The following is an 18,279-nucleotide window of genomic DNA, read 5'->3' as shown; positions in this document are numbered from 1 at the left end:
TTTTACTGATATATGTTCTATTTGTTAAATATCATAAAGTGGCCACATCTTATAGATTACAGGTCAAAGTAAAGGTATAGCAGCATTGCTTCGAACGATGGCGCCATAACCTTTAGGTAGTGCCAGGTAAGATAGCGCCACTTTTTTTATATTTAACAAATTGAACACATATCAGTGAAATAATAAGGATCAGAGTCAAATGGCGTTCTAAAAGTTTTAATTATGTGTCGAAAGATGGCAGTAAATTTACGTCACTACAAAGTTTTCTTTGACAATACACCTCTATTTCAATTTTTCTTTGGTACTGTCTTACGAATCACGCTTATACATAATTATAAATGTTTTTAAGTACTCATTTTCGCAAATAAGACTTAAACGGATTACAATTGGAAAAACCATAAACTGATAGTTGTTTAACACAATATAGAAGATGTGTTTATGGGGCTAATGCAAACTTATTATTGCAAGATTTCGCAGTGTGATAATATAAATATTTAGGTATGTTCATTATTATGAAGGTACTTACTTATTCATACAAAAAAGCAAGAATTATGTAACTTTGAACCCTTCAACTAACTTAAGGCGCTCTTATAGACAGATTTTAGGTTTTTGAGGGGGTGAAGCAGACGAAGTGGTAAAGCAGGCAGGCGGGCGCCCCGCGCGCCGCGCTCGCAGCAAGCCTACGTCCTTATTCTGACGCCATCCGTATTCTGGTTTGTTAGTTCTGGGATCTTTTCCGGAAATTTATATTGATTATGATTTAAACTTAATGAAATTAAAAATTTGAATATTATATATAATACTAGAGTATACCGCGGCAAATTGAGAACCTAGTAAAATGATACCAAATCGTTTTGTGTCGAAATAATATTACTTACTAATTCAGACAAAAGTTACAACTGTCTGCTTTAAATCATACATAGATACCTATTCAAAACTTAGTTGACCTTAAAATGCAATAGAAGTCAATTTCGGGCAAGTAGTGAAAAAAGGAAGAATACTAGCAAAGCTAAGTAATTTGTGGAAGTGAACGTAAAAAGGTAGCATGTTTTTGCTGGTATCGAGATAACTGAAAATATAAGCATAAGGTATGCACAAGCATATGTAGCTCCAAAAAGTAGATAAATTATGCTATCTTCTCAAAAAAGAACCATGACTCTAACTGTAACGACTATTTCTATATTATTTTTTGAATTGACGACAATGAAGACGATTATAAATTTTAAATGCAAAAGTCGAGAAAACTGCTATTATTATTTATTATTTAAAGTTTATAATGGCAAAAATGCACTTATACTACTACTACTACTTCGAAGTTATATAGTAATGAGTATAATTGACTGACTTTAATTAATGTCTAATAAAGAATCAGTTTGTTGTCTGTCTACTCTGTCTGTAATCAAATATTACAAGTATATTTGACCCACTGAGGTTTCAGATGAAGTTGAAAATCTGCATACATATGTAAGTAGGGTGACAATGAAATATTATGGTACCATCAAGCTGATCTGATGCATGAGAGAGGAGGTGGCCATAGGAACTCTGTGTCAAAATATCGCAACCAAATTGCGTTTGAGGTTGTTAGAATTGTCTCAATGAGTATTATTTTCCTTTGGAAAGAAGTACAGTTAAGACCTGTTCCGTAAAGTTAATTAACATACAAAACTTTCCGATGAACAAAATTATTTTATCGTCAACTGTTATTTATCCCTTCAAGTGGTGGCCCACCACTCACGGGTCGATGCGATAGCCAGAAAGCTGTCGGCCAACAGAGGGTGGTTAGTGAGGTGTTGCCATATTTAGTGGCAAAATTAAAGACTTTGAAGTATATATTTACGCTATTCTAGCGCCCAAAAGTAGCTAGCAAGTTAGACAAGGAAAACATACATACACACGCTTGTTAACGCTTGGTTGCTAAGGACCGTTCATCCGGGATCGAACGCCTAGGTCGAGTTCTGTCTTGATTTTTAAAGAGGTTATTTTGTAAATACACGGTACCCTCGAGGAAACGGAAAGATTTTAACAGTATATTCCGGATCGTATTTAGAGGCAAAAATGTCATATAAACTTTTTTAATTCGCCTAGTTTCAGAGTTAATACCAATTTAAAAAAATATTTTTCGTTGTGTTTTAGTGCATAACGCCTTTTTGATGGCTATGTCGCCAGTCGCCACTTTGGGACCTAGTCTAGACTACCTTATTGACAGATATCAAAGTCACAAGGTACCATTTGAATAGACTAATTTTTACGAAAAAAAATGTACCAATTTATATTAATCCATAAATTTTCCACGAACATGAACTCAATATGTTTAAAAACATACAAAAAGTAAAAAAAAAAAAAACAATTTTTTTTTGCGGAATTGACTTAAACTTGTACTACTAGGTATAGGAAAAACAGTTTCATATGCATGGCAGGCATGAGTTTAAATAAAGTTTCTATAAATTGTGATATCGACATATATAATGATAGCATAGCAGTAATAAAAAATAAATTAATTAGACACTTCATGGGTGACAATAATTCTGGCGCAGGACAAGGCTCGGTGCATTATTGAATATGTACATGTACTCACAGGAGTTAACTACTTTTTCTTTTATTAATTTATTTTTTGTAATAATGAATCATATATATATATATATATGCCGAGTGGAGATATCTATATATATATATAGATCTGTTCTTATGCTGTAGGAACTTGTATGTGTAAATTAAGATGGGCAAAAACTTTTTATAATTTATTGTATTTCTATAAGTGAGAACCTGTAATTGGCTCTGTAATTCTATTGGAAGTTCTAGATATATATAGCGCTGTTGGTTTTCCATATATGTACTAAAAAAAAAATGAAATTCTTCTTATAACCTCAGGAATACGTGGTTAAAAAAATTCCGTTTCCTCACGGGCACTTTTTATGACTTAACCTTTGAATTTTAAGCCCTACGTAGAATATTAATTCACAATTACCTCCAATCATAACTTTGTTTTGTGGTGGTAGTCATTTTTAATAAGGAAACTGGAAAACTGTCACTGTTGCTAGGTTTGATTAGTTAGGTGCATGTGGCGAAATGCATAAACATAACAATAATTTAACAACAACAAGGACAACTTCAACAGAAGGACATGATGTCACGATCCTCAGCATTGAGGGACAAAGAAGAAGAAGACAATAATTTAATTGTTCTATTCGAATAGCGTATTTAGTGCTTATTCTAACGATATATGCTTCAATATATACTTTTATACATAGATAAGCTTAAATAGTTGAATTTGTAATATTCTCTAAATCCGCGCTGAACACCCGACGGGGCCCCGCCACGTGACTACTTTTTACGTTTTGGCTTCTGCCACTTGAAGGGATATACTATTGACTTGACTAGTGATTCATTTCAAAATAAACTATTTTAATATATACATATTACACATAAGCACCGTAATGCAAAAATGAAGAAAATATATTTTGCGAAACTTTCAATCGATTTTTCCACTTATATTTTGTATTGGCAGGAAAAATAGTAAAAGCATATCACAAAGACATAACAAGGTCCAAGGTTTTAAAGAAGAAGGTAAAAATTGGCTGAGACCTGAAATTGACGGCAGAGTGTCATCGAAATTTATACTTGAAAAAAGAAATAAAATGTCACCAGTTTTCATTTCATACAAAACAGAAATAGCATGGTATAAAAGTATTATACCAAACTTTTACAAAGGACTTTATGTTTAACATTATCAAAAATGGAATTTAGTGACATTCTTGAATTTACAGAATAATTAACCAGTGATATAAAAATATTGGCGAGAGGTACAAATATATACGAACTTCCGAACCGAGTACTTGCAAAATTTTGAATGGAATTTGAAGGGTAAATATCACTCCTGCTCACCTTACAAAATAAAATAGTTGATAAATGTTGTAAATAAAGTCTTAAGTGTATACCATATGAAAGTTAATAAACCAGAAATACCAAACAAATTCAACACTTATAACATAAACTATTACAGCCATTTGAGCACTTCCACAAAAACGTGAAATGGTACCTTTCACTAAGCACTATTTAAATCCCACATATTTAAATCCAGTATATCTCCTGCATCCTGTATATGTTAAAAAGGAAGCTGTTCCAATATAATGACTTATATAAATTAAACAAGCGGATTAATTTTATTTGTTTACGTTTAAAAATAGGTATTCAATTTGATTATTACTGTAATAGCCATTTAAAATATTATTTTACCTAAATTGATAATTAAAAGTAGGTACCCCTCACGAAATAAGTACTACTGAATTTTATACTTAGCAGTGTTTTTTAAAATGTACATGTATTTTACCTTCCTCGTATTAAAAATGAAAAGTAGAGTGTTTAACTCGGGTGCAAGGCACCATTTCATCATTTGGTTAATCGTGGCTGTATGCCGGACAGGTGCGTGTGTAAAACTTGTCAAAAAAGATAATATGACGGATGGATGTCTGAAATGTCACCGTATTTAAGAATCAATTAGCTTAAAAATTAGTTTTTTCTTCGTAAGAGTGATGAAAACATTGTGTGTATAACATATTTGTGTATTTATAGTGTGATTATCTATTTTATGTAACGTCCGCTAAACTAGCACAGGTCCGACGCTGACAGTGGTCACGGGCGTACTGGCGTACTGACGGTATTGCCGCGCAGGGTAACGTTTAGTAGACAAAATGTTGAATTCATAATTATGAATGAAAAATTTAACGCATCGATAAACTGACAAGCAAAATGTTAGAGTTACTTAAAAGCTATTGAATGAAGTAAATTTCATATTGATATTCATCATAGTACTTCTAAAATATCGAAATAAATACAGTTTTAAGCATATTTTCAAAGCAAAAATCTATCGAGAAAAAGATGAGCCATCGTGTTTCTGACAAGCATACGGCTAGTTCAAAGACTGAAGTTATACATACTAGAAAATAATCGATGAAATCCTTGTACAAGCCTGTAAATATCGATTTAAAAATAGCGCATTTTACTATACACCGCGCCTTAAAAGCAAGTCATATGCAGGTAGGTCTTTTTAAAATATTGTTAATATTTTAGTAGACAACGAATTGCCTAAACGCATTTATGTGTACGAGTAGGTACACATAAATGCGTACAACGCAATATTTTGATAGAAACCCTTTTCAGGAATCGAGTAGTGAGGGCTTGGAACAAACTACCAGAAGACGTGGTTTCAGCACAAAATGTGATACTACTCGTTCATGATAATTATCTTTATGATTACTGGACACAGTCTACCTGCGTATTAAATAATAAATAAATAAATAAACGCTAACATTTTAAATAGGTAATTATTAAGGAAGGAAGGTTCTCTTCTTTGAAGTTATACGACTTTACGAATTATTTTGTAATAATTTGACTGTGGAGACTATGATAACTTACACTCGAAAGCAATTTATTTATATTACTATTCCGTTTTTTAGAAATATATAAGAAGTAACAGCGCAGGTGGCCTAGCGGTAAGAGCATTCGACTTGCAATCAGGAGGTCACGGGTTCAAACTCCGGCTCGTACCAATGAGTTTTTGGGAATTTATGTAGGAAATATTATATGATATTTACCAGTCGCTTTCCGGTGAAGGAAAACATCGTAAGGAAGCCGGACTAATCCAGATAAGGCCTATTAGTTTACCCTCTGGGTTGGAAAGTCAGATGGCAGTCGCTTTCGTAAAAACTAGTGTCTACGCCAATTCTTGGGATTAGTTGCCAAGCGGACCCCAAGCCGAGATGAGCCGTGGCAAAATGCCAGGATAACGCGAGGAAGATGATGATGAAGTCGTTAATTGGTCTCTAGGCATAATAGAAGACTGGTTGGGGTAATCACTTGGCACTTCTAAAATTAGCTGACTACAGCAACATGTCTGTGAGTGTAAAGTATGTATTTATTACAACATCTGTCTCTGTAAGTGTTGGGACATTATAAATTCACGTCATCCTTTAGGCTCGGCAGCTACTTTCTTTCTGGCAGCCGAAGGAGGTTAACGGCGAATTTCGATGTGCCGCGAATCGCAAGCTTATCTGTACCATAGCAGCATATAAATAGTGTTGTGTTCTAGTTATATTGATATGTTTGTTCATACGTATAAAATAAGGAGACCAGGAGCAGAGGCATTCTCTCGTAAAAAGAAAATGTGATCCGTACTGATGTTGACAATACCATATACAATGGAATGCAAAACTTAGCAAGATCAAATTTTTTTTTTTTAGTAAGCAGAAACATCGGAAAACGATACAACAATGCTTTCAAATTTACTTATGTAAACCGATTCGCAAGTTCAAGTGGCACCCGAGACAGTGACTTTTTCCACTTTTCTTTTATATCCAAGCATTATAATATTATGCAACAAGATGTAAGTAACTACTTGATAAACTATGATTCTCAACACTGCAGTTCGAAATACGTCATTAAAGTACTATCGGCAATTATTACCAACACGATGCAACGATAAACAATAGAAAGACAAGCTGTTATCTACAGAAGAACACAAATACTCGGTAGCATTTTATACTAACACTTGAGAACTTCCATGCAATTCTATTGTTTCTCTATCTGTTTACAATTACTACTCAAAAAAGCTTAGAAATAGGGATATGTTAGTAAACGCCCCTATATGATGGGACTGGCACCAGTAATGGGATGGTATAGACAGGTCACTTCTGGACTGGATGAGATTTGCTCCGTTTGCTCGGTACCGGGATAAGTGGCATTCTAGAAGAGAGGCCTATGCTCGGCAGTGGGCGATAAAAGGCTGATATGATGATGATAATAGACAGATCCTGTAAACCAAGTATTTACCATCAGTTTTTAAACGCTGGCAACATTTTACCATAAAAAAGAGCCAAAGAGCTTCTTAAATTAAATTTTTCATTGATATTTGTTAGTTTTAAAATTAATGACGCCGTACATCCCATGACTGGAGCAAAAAAACATAGTTTTTATTTGTTAATAACATTGATACCAATTGCAGTAGCTTTCATTAAATATATAGAAAACATAAAGGATGAATAGGACATTTAACTTTTAACGCATAAAGTGGCAGAAATTTTGCAGGTGTCTGTGAAATATCAAAAATACTCCAAATTTTCTCTTATATGTCCCATGATTGGTGTCGTTAAAGGACAATGTTAAAGTGCATGGCGAATTTATCAATGAATTCATTCATAATTTCTCCATGCAATTTCGCAGCTCACTGTACCTAATGTAAATTACATTCTTTGTGTCCATACATTATGAATGGAATTCATTGATAAAGTGATTCATGAAGTAAGTGAGAATACTTCCATTTCTTTTTGTAATAAACACCTAATAGGTACCTAAATATTGGCGGCTTGGGGGTAAAAATAAATAAAACAGCGAGTGAAATAAGTAACTAAATTTATTCTACCTAATTCCGCCGCAAGTGCACGATTTAGAGTTGTAGGGTAGGGTCTTATTTACGGTTGTGATAATAAAGGCCGCGAAACCACACATCTCAAAAATCGCGAATCTCGACTTCCCTTTCGACTCTTATAATGAAATTTTAATACACCATTTTCTTGGGTGTTTTGAGAAAAATAACTATTTGTACGTACCCTGAGGAAACGTAAATACAAGACCGTTGTAGTAGATAGCGTAGTACTATAATAATTGTAACGATATCAGTCAATATTATAACTAATAATAATTTTATCAGTATGTTTTCAAACAAGGAAGACTACTATTATTGGCTCGTGTATGAAAACAGGGTTGAGGTCGGATATACAAATACGCAGTTATAAGGAGGCTAGGAAATCTGCTGCGGTTAGTCACTCACTAACGTGCTTCAATTAATTACGAGGTAGGTAATAGATTTATTCACACAGTTTTCCGTTCCTGATACACTACGTCAGATTTCTTTGTTTCTTTGTCTTTTCATCGATTCGGGAAATTGATGAGTCGTATTTTCAGGGTTAAGTCTCGCTCGCAATGACTACCTACATCTATCTAAAAAACATTTCATTGTGTAATTAATAATTACTTATTAACTTTTTGTTAAACCCTTATGAGTCTTATGACCCTACTAGTTTTTTTTTACTGTCTGATTTCTTTATAGTAAGGACTAGTTAATCTAGTTATATACCGAAGAAGTAGGTCGTAAGTACTGTGCAGTGTGCAGATATTCACGATTAAGTTCTGCATTGCAAGCCAGGCACAACTTGGAAAACTATAATACCTATTGAAATTGACAATGGTTGACTGGTAGATAATGCCTTAAGGTATTTAATCCGCTCTTTGTGAATTTTTGTGTCGTGCAATAAACTTTACCAAAAATAGTTACGTTTGGTAGCAACTACTTATGCCAGTTACATGGTCAGGTAAGTACTAAGCAGTTTATTTAAGTATCGAGTAGGTACTAAATTGTTTGAATGATCTGGAATATTTATTTCATATCATTTATTCTTGTACAAAAGCCGTATTGTTTAGATTCAAATTACAATGCGCCTTATTACAAATGTTATCTGCAATAAATATATTGGGATGATTGTTCATTTTGTAGGTTACGGTTTTTATCGGACGTCTCTGCGAGCGCCAGGCCACACGGGTCAATTGTCGCCTGATTTTCTATTAATTAACTCCATTTACCTAATTTAGAGCTCGCTCAGTGTTATGTATTTATTTAACAAATTACTAGAATAATATTCATAAATTTTTCATCATCCATGATATCCATCGTTCATAAAATTAAGATATTTTCTCATCATAATAATCAGTGACCTAAAAGTTGTTTTTGAATACGTACGTGTTTGGTTTATGTTAAAGATAAATATAGTTTATTTTTCAAGTAGGCATATGACAATGCGCTTATGAATGTCAAATAAAGCTACGCCGGCTCTACACCGCTAGGAAGGTAACCCAATATGGGACCGGCAAGAAACTTGTTTGATAAACAGATAAAGAAAAGTACTTTAGAAATTTGCATGAATTTAAGAAATTACAAGCTTACCTTTAAGCTTATGTGTAATAACTCGATAAGAAGCTCATCAAAACCACAAACACAACAGAGGAAGACACGAGCAGAGCATTTTAATGTTGGTTTGTATGTTTTTCCGGCATCCAGGCCGGTCACTAACACTATTTATACGCGACAGTGATTCGCTTTATAGATAGCTGCGGCGAAGCGTCTTAAACACTGAATGTGAATATCAAATGAGAAAATCTCGCGCGATCTCCGAACAGGCGCTGCCCGCAGCGCGGAACCGACTAACCTATGCCATTTAGGTACACACCAAAATACATAAAGTGACTCCTATCTGACTGATCATTGTTATTAGGCATTAGTTATTTGAATTCTTAATGAAAAGTTTATCGAATTTATGGCTTATACCACATACCGCGTCTCTATGAGTATTTTTATCTCTTTCCGATATAAAAGTTTTTTTCTTGTATTTGACTTACATATGTTACAAATTTAATTACACAAGTATCTCGAAAGACAGCTGTATTTTAATCTAATTAAGAAAGGATCTTATAATTTCTGAAGTTATCTGTAGAAACACCGACTCATTACTCAAAGTTGCCGTTTCATGTTCGACAAAGCTGTCAAAACCAATTTATAGCTGAAAGTGAATTCTGAGCTCAAAGACAAGTCGCGTGTTAGAATTAAGTTAATCGGTAAAACTGATTAACAGTTTGCTACACGAGAACACGAGGCACGTGCGCCGCTGCTTTGTCAGTGGGACATTAATTAGCATGCTTGATGAAATTATCTACCCGCCCTAGTAGTGCTCATACTAAAAACTGCAATTAGGCTAATTTTTCATTTGCATGCAATTGGGCTAATAGGTAATGCAAAAATAAATATTAATTAAACTGTTCTATTATCAGCTACTAGATTCTCTCGCGAGTTTTTATGATGTTAGCGCAAATTTTCAATCCGTTTAGAAAATTTTTAGTGTTTCTATTTTTACGTGAGCATGTGTTCAATTCTTTTTAAAACTTCTGAATAAAGTGCACGTGGATATTTCATAATCTGGCCCTTTCAAGCCAAGTTTGTTAACTGTCACACGTAGAAAAAAACACTGCGTTGTTGGTGTAATGTTTTGGAGGCGTAGAGCTCCTGATGTATGAATATGATTTTCCACTGCACGTGGATGGCGCTAACAATTATAATGCATTCCGATGAGAGCCTTGGGAGTTCGGGTATCGGGAGAAAGTGAGTTCGATGAACTAGTTGTAAATGAAAGTTGTACAACAAAGGGAGTCTGGATCGGGTAGAGATCCAGAAAGTAAAAGGTCACGCCTGTCGGGATGAATGAACGTTAATTGTAAAGAAAGCAATTCACGGCAATACTGATGTATCAACAGAGATGTTTTTTGTAGAGGTCAAAAATTTATTTCGGCTGATTCGGCGGCTGGATTTTCAATTTTATAAGTCGTTAATTGATTCCACTTAAATATTTATGTTTATAAATTAAAAACCAATTTACCACAAATATAATCATGCGGGTTTGGGGAAATGTTAGTAAATTTAAGTATAGAATATTTGTCATCATGATACTTGAGAGAAATTACCAAAGACGATTTGTTACGCTTATTGTTTACCTATTCTTTCATTATTAGATGAGTAGATCAATTAAATTAACACATAATAGCAATGGCTTGCATATTTTATATGGCTTGCATAAGAATCATAACAGTAGCTGTAGGCGCAACTTTCTACATCTTACGTACTATAACGGAACTGTAAAGCAAATTTCTTTACAGTATCCGAGCGAACGTGCGACCTTAGGTTAGGACGGGAAGATGTAACATGTACAATTATGCATAGTTAATATGCAGAACGTGTAACGTCGCCTATTAAAATATTTTTTTGTTTCTTAGCCCGTTATAGTGCCCTACTGCTGGGCAAAAGCCTCTCCCCTTGATCCCCACAACTCCCGTTGTTGTGCTTTTTCTGTCCAATTATTGATGAAGGTGTCTCGGTCGTCCCGCCGTCTTCGTCTGGGCCTGCCACGTCCGCGCTTCTTTTGCGGCATGCACTTTTCTTTCGTATGTCAGGATTTTCTCCTCCACAAGTCGCTATTCTTGACCGAATCTCGTGAAATTTTGTGACCGGATTCTAAGGTTAATGTTTTGGTCGATCCAGTTTTTTTTTTTTCTAAATGCGGATGTTGGCATAAAGGACTTAAGCGCCGATCTGTGGCGCTTAAGTTCACTGTAATATAGTAACGACTCAACGAACTAAGTATTTTTCACTTTTACATTTTCAGCTTATCGCGAGGTCTACAGCTCACAGAGCCACTAGTCTAGTTTGATCGTTAACAACACGGGAAAAACGTTTTTTATACTATACTTTAACAATAAAATTAGATCGATTGATCGTTAAAATAATGTCATGCAATAATGCACATTATATTATAGGTAATTAATACAATGACACGTGTAATTTATAATTATATGTAAAACAGAGATCCTTTTTTAATTGCTTCTCCGGAATCCGCATGCTAAATGTTTTTTTACTGCATAGGCAGATACATTTCCGTGAGCCTAATTTTTGAATCGGACATTTACCACTTAGGTACCTAATGATTGTATTGTAACGTTGCGTTGATTGTATTTAATTGTTGCTGCTAATCACCCGTATCATTTATAATTGTGTAGTATTTATAAATGCCTGTGTAATTACGTCTCCGCAATCCGCATACTTACTGTAGGATTTTTCCTAGCAGGTGGACCGGCTATCTCTCCATACACCATACCGACCGCAATAAGTGTCTAGTGCCCAGACGAGTTTCGATCCTCGGTTGACTGTTTTAGAAAAATAGAAGCGAGACAACTTATTAGTGAGGGTTAGTTACGGAAGAAAATACAAAGTAATTTCTCACACTGTCATTACTTTATTATACCTTTCTTCTTATATATCTTATACCTTTAAACGAGCAATTCTTGTACGAGTATATATATATATGTATATTTCTGTGATCTCGAAAACGGCTCTAACGATTTCGCTGAAATTTGGTATATGGGGGTTTTTGGGGGTATACAATCGATCTAGATTAGTCATATGTTTGGGAAAACGCGTGTTTTCGAGTTTACATGCGTTTTTCTTTCGACGCAGAATATGGTCGCTAATTTCGTGTTGCCGGCCACTGTCCGTCTGGACCAGCGGGTTAAGACGCGGACTGCTAAACGAGTGTTACGGGTTCCGCCCGGTGACACTAACTTTTGTTTTTTTTATGTTCAAGTTTATAATTATATAATTTTTATTGTTTTAGACAAGTTTAATTTAAATAATAAATAATAATAAATAAAAAAATTTAGTTAAGATTATCACCTATACACCACCATATTACAATAAATAGTTATAACCGAGCAAAGCTCGGTCGCCCAGGTACTTATACCATTAAACGAGCAATTTTTGTATATATATTTATATTTCGGGGATCTCAAAAATGGCTCTAACGATTTCGATGAAATTTGCTATATGGGGGTTTTCGGGGACAAAAAATCGATCCAGCTAGGTCTTTGAGTTATTATATGTTTTCCGAGCAAAACTCGGTCTGCCAGATATTATATGTAAAAACGAAAGGAGGCCCAAGTTATGTAGTCGGATTACTCTCGTAAACAAAGTATCGTATATGCACGAAAGAAAGCTGTTTAAGTATGCAGATTGGAGATAGTCCTTGAAGCCGGCGAAACTTGCATCTTGCGTGAGTGCGTCACATTTCCAGCAGTTATAAATGTAACCAGAATGACAATTTAAACATACTTTCTGACATCCAAATGATGTCATTTAGTTATCATTCGCTCGTGTATTTTATTCGTACTTGACCGACATGTATTCGCGTGAGCTAGAAGCATGGGAAAATTATATCACTTAGATGTCAAATTTTAAGTGTGAATTGACCTCCAGTGAGGGATTTTTACAAAGTACCTCACGTTCAGGGACTGTAATCCGCCGTTTCAGTAGATGCGAGTATAAACACTTTAATCGTCACAAACAAATAGATTCTATACTTACCTACCTACTTGTGATAGTTTTTCTCTGAGTTGATCAACCATCGTTTTAAAGATTATTTGTCGGCATGAGTCCTTGTTGGCAACGGAACCCTAAAAGACAACAAAAACAAAATTAAGCTGCTTCGACTTGTCTTGCTTATAAATATGTATTTGAGTGTACCTATACAGTAATATTTAGTTTGTTGAACGTTTCTAACATTTTTGACTTAACTAAACCATTATGGTAGGTACTTATTTACTGAAAAACGTAAGAAGACGTCTCGTAAAAAGTTAAAAGTCTTAAAGAGGTACCCAGGTAATTTTATTTACGCTGTGAACCAAAAAAGACGTTGACAATAGTTATTTGTGTTACAAGGGGGTATAGCTGTTGTTTAACTGCTCGTGCTAATATTGATATCCGAGCAAGCGAAACATCCTAAAGTTGAACCAGCGAGTGTTTCGGAAAGTGGAATCTTGACCGTTGCGAGGCACGAGGCACGACTTTTTCCAAGGAACAAGGGTTAAACAAACTATGTCACCGAGCGAAACAAAAATTACCACACGAACGCGAGGAAGATACTAACTGTAAAATATCAAACAAAATCAAACCAAAACAAATGAACATTATAAAAATTGTATTATTCAAAATATCATTTAAAAGTCAATTCTACCAGCTAACACAAGGAAACAACTCAAAATTCGGATTAGATTACTTTGCCACACATGTGGATAAAATGCAACATTTCATTAGTTATTGAACAATCAACGGGACCTTTACCAGTTGGTGTGGTGAGAAAAAAAAACATACAAATATTAAATATATGCCTAATATGTTTATTCGCTGGTTATTGTTTAAGTGTTAGCGGGCTAGGTCACTGGCAAATTTTAGATTAAGTATTTACGAATTATTACGCAGGCCAGTCTTCTGAACTGTAACTGTAACCTCGTTTGATCTTAACATTGTTAACTATTTTATTGTAATTGTTATTCAACGTCATTAAACCATTATATGCTGAAGTAACCGGTAAAATCTTTTAACGAGTGATACCAAAACCAATTTTATTACAATAATATATTTTATGGGAACTTTTTGACTCAACAGAGTTAAATGCCGTGACTCGGGATAACCATACAAAAACTCCAAAATAAATATTCTTGCGATTATTACAATTCAACTTTAGTGTTCGTAAATTTATGAAAAAAATGGACCTGTGTGGTAGCCACGTCACGACCGCTCACTCTGACAAGTCGAATAGGCCCCAAAGTCATCATTAACCGTTGTAGAGATCGGTTTTGTTATACGTACCTAGTAATAATTTGTTAATAGGTGTCAAATTCCCAATTTTGGATGATTTTGTCCAAATGTGCGTTGGTGTCTTTAGTTTCTTCGAGAAAAAATGTGTACTAGTGTAGGTAATTAGGATTCTTTTCCATATCTGCAAAACGGTAATAGTTTTAATAAATCACCGTAAAACACCCTATCCGGGTGTCATGTACTGACTACATCCAACTAACATCTTCTGTAATGCACATGACTTTTAATGTTGAATAAATGAAATGAAATGAAACACTAATGAAATGAATATATGCTCATTCTTACAAATACAAATTATTTAAATATGAAATAAAACATAGCTTACCTTATACCTCTCTTTTTAGGTTCTAAAATACATACTTTCCTACGTATGACATGAATGAAGTGTTGGAAGAAAAGTTTGTTGGCCCTCCCAAACGCCATTACTACTCCAATATCCCAACCCTAAAGTTTCCGATATCTGATGATAATTATTGGATCCACGAGTAGTCGTCGGAATGTCTTAAAATATAGGCATTCGTTATATCATAATATGGGTTTTGCTTAAAATGATTCACGTAACTTTTTCTCTTGGAAAGTACCATGTCCGGGTCCGGGTCGGAACGGGCTACTAAAGTATGATAAATTATAAATTTAGTAGTTTTTTTGTGCTTAATACATAAACGTTATTCTAGTCATAAGTCCATATAGTATTAGGTAATTATTTACAGTTACATAATTAAATCGCCCCCTGTAGGAAGATATAACGTTATTTGATTTACTCTTCCTTATTTGACGACCGGTCTGGCCCAGTGGGTAGTGCCCTGCCTATAAAGCCGCTGGTCCGGGGTTCAAATCCCGGTAAGGGCATATATTTGTGTGATGAAAAAAGTTAGAGTTAGTTTTACGAATCAGTTTCACAGCGATCCACAAAAAGGAAGCATGAAAGCGACAAGTAAAGATACAGGGGATGCTTGGGCAGTATGTAAGTATAAGGCGAAGTAAGTGTTCAAATAAAAACAAGTACCTATACCAAATTATAACCAATACATACATTACATACATTGTGGTTTGCCAGAAGAATTAATGTAAATAGTTGTAAGCACGATACAGTAAGTAAACGTTTATTTATTATTTTATTAACTTTTATATATACAACTATATTAACGTTTAATGTGCAACTTAGTAGTAATTAAGTAATTGTTCAGTTCAGATTAGATGTATAATTATAATTCGTCTATGCGAGATGTCTTGAAATATAAAACAGAGGACGTTTTTTGTATCCTATCTCACTTTACCTGCCTATTTAGCCATGACAGCCTTACCTTACTAAGCACTGTTTCTGTTTTTTGTGCCTGACACTATGGTAACATATCAATCGTTTTACTTTTAACATTGTGTATAATTCGAATTATTTTCTTCTGTTTGCTAAAATTAATAGTGAAAAGGTACTTCAGCGCGGTAATTACATTACAATTAATTTACGAGGTTGTTTTTGAATGAGAATTTAACATTTTAGAATAGACTCATATTGGTTTGTACGGAAATTGGTTTGTTTGCACTTATTTGAAACAATTATATGTGCGAGCGCGGTTCTCATATCATAATTAGATTGAAAGATAATTGATAGATGATTTAACATTTATAAACGTTTATTGATGCGTGTACATCGGGAAATAGGTATATCAACAACTATAAATATTATTAAAACCTAACCTAGGCTCTGACATAAAGTAGGGTTACGCGTTTTCACGATTAGCAACTCAAATTTTATCTACCCATGAAACAAAATTTTGATCATTATTTTTTATGGCATGGTAACCAAGGCGCAGCAAATATTTCCGATACGCCGCTCCATCGCCCTCGGCAGGCGCGCGTTACCGTTTCCGTTACGTGTTGGATAAGGATGAAGAGTTTACGACTGACTGCTTGCATCGGATTATTTTACCACGGTAACAATGTGTCAATAAGCAGACTCACCGCGTGCGAATGTGCGATACAACCGTCACTTTCTTTGGAGCGAGTCAATGAAGCGCGGAGAAAGTGCCGACCTCCACGTCCGCGTACAGTCTGTAAAATCCGCTGACTCACACACGTACCGTAAATCACACATTGTTTTCCATTTTTTCTAAAGTGACAAATGTGTACCGAGTTCGTTTACGAGAAGGCGGCCCGCATCCGCAGAACGTACAATGTATCCGCCGCAACCGTAAACCGATATGCGCCCATTCACTTTGGCTATCAAGTCTTCCTATTAAAAACCGGTCAAGTGCGAGTTCGTTTAACTCGCGCACCCAGGGTTCCGTACAAACTTTCGATTTTCTCATGTAACTATAATCAATTCCAAAAGACCAAACCAGAAGTATACTAAGCATAATTATGTACAGCGCCATCTATCGGCATATTCGCTAACTAATTTGCGGGACGGGACTCCTTCCGGGGTTCCTTTTGTACGTTTTTGGTACGGAACTCTAAAAATGTTATTTTTAGGCAGGAAAATATGGGTACAGTCAAGTGGAAAATATGGGTAATTCGCCGCCATAAAAGCTATAGGACATATTTTTAAGCAACTTGTGTGCACCCATATTTAGGGTTCCGTAGCCAAATGGCAAAAAACGGAACCCTTATAGATTCGTCATGTCCGTCTGTCTGTCCGATTATGTCACAGCCACTTTTTTTTACACTTGACTTTATAGTGACTTTATAGTGAGTCTTAAAACCAATCGCACGAGAAAATATGTAAATACGCGCGCACCTACAATACGTTGTGTAGTAAGCTTTATGTGAAAAATCATCCAAATTTAATCATATAAAATATGAATAATCATACGGTTTTTAATTATTTTTTCCTACTCCTCTACTGTTATCTGTCATTTATGCATTCATTAACACGAATATAAGAACATACATAAAAGGTTTCAAGAAAAGTCTATATTGTCTATTCCTCATAAAAGCTCTTGTGCTTTTATACGCTATAATGTTACTGCGATTAATGGCTACCAACCTAACAAAACCAAAACGAATACAGTTTTAAACTAAGTGCATTGCTGCCAACTTACAAAATATTCATTTGGTTGCATAGTAAAAATAATTATTTCATAAGTCAGAAACACGCATGTGACACCCGTAATATAGCAACACCCATAGACTACGAAGACCGCTTAGCGTTGCTTATTAGTCTCCGTAGGCTACGGTGGCCAAAATTGAGAAAAAACTGTCCAAAAAATTAATTTAGCAAGTAGCAAGTACCAGGGCCTCATGAGTTACGAGGAGGTGTCGCTGACCGGCCGGCCGCGGCCCGGGGCGGGCCGGGCGCGTAACAAGGTATGCTCGTGCGTCTTGGCTATATACTTTTGCTGTAATTTGTTTACCTAAATTAAGATTTATTTTTGTTGACTCGTAGGAAAAATATTGTATGCAACGTTGTATAAGTAGGTCAAAAAATTCTCGTGGCGTATTCCTTTACAATGTTCGCCTACGCCTTCGGCTCCGGCTCACATTGTAACTCACGCCACTCGCCTTTTTTGACCCTTCTTATACAACTGTTGCATAAAATACTATTTCAGTATCGGATTGCATTCTGCGTCCTATTTCCAATAGGTGTAGGTTTTATGTTAAACTACTGTTTGTACTGGTCACAATATTTGAGTGTATATAGCACACATTTTAAAGGAGGAAAGTGGGTAAAGTAATGTAATAGGTATGAGATGAGTTGTGCGTGACTCAAATTACATAAGGTATGTTTACGACGCGCCTGCCCATAGTATGAAAGCTTACCGGAAATATGGGACCCGAGTTTAATCTTTAACTTTTATTGCGTACAACAATGATTGCTTTGAATTATGTAAAACCTCGTTTAATAGGTCATTGATAGTCCGTTGTCCCACTTTCACTGGATTTTCCGAAAGTCGAAAGAATTTTATTACTTTATAACTATTTACTACTAATGTTATTTCGTTCCAAGTATTTATGGATTTATTCATAAATGTTAGTCTATT

The 18,279-nt window shown here is 35.0% G+C and overlaps 2 protein-coding genes across 7 annotated transcripts in view; one reads left to right on the top strand and one right to left on the bottom strand.

Moving 5' to 3' along the window:
* LOC133519019 (vitellogenin receptor-like) overlaps positions 1 to 16,706 on the bottom strand; it is a 37,819-nt gene extending 21,113 nt beyond the window's left edge. Inside the window, exon 1 of the mRNA XM_061852879.1 lies at positions 11,698 to 16,706. The gene's annotated coding sequence lies outside the window, so the exon portion shown is untranslated. The remainder of the gene's footprint in view (positions 1 to 11,697) is intronic.
* Positions 1 to 18,279, top strand: part of LOC133519017 (sphingomyelin phosphodiesterase) — a 32,927-nt gene that overhangs the window by 1,973 nt on the left and 12,675 nt on the right. The window lies entirely within an intron of this gene.

The sequence above is a fragment of the Cydia pomonella genome, chromosome 6 (genome assembly GCF_033807575.1).
Source record: "Cydia pomonella isolate Wapato2018A chromosome 6, ilCydPomo1, whole genome shotgun sequence".
Taxonomy (NCBI): domain Eukaryota; kingdom Metazoa; phylum Arthropoda; class Insecta; order Lepidoptera; family Tortricidae; genus Cydia; species Cydia pomonella.
The sequence above is the reverse complement of the archived record's forward strand: the minus strand, read 5'-3'. Positions and strand labels throughout refer to the sequence as shown.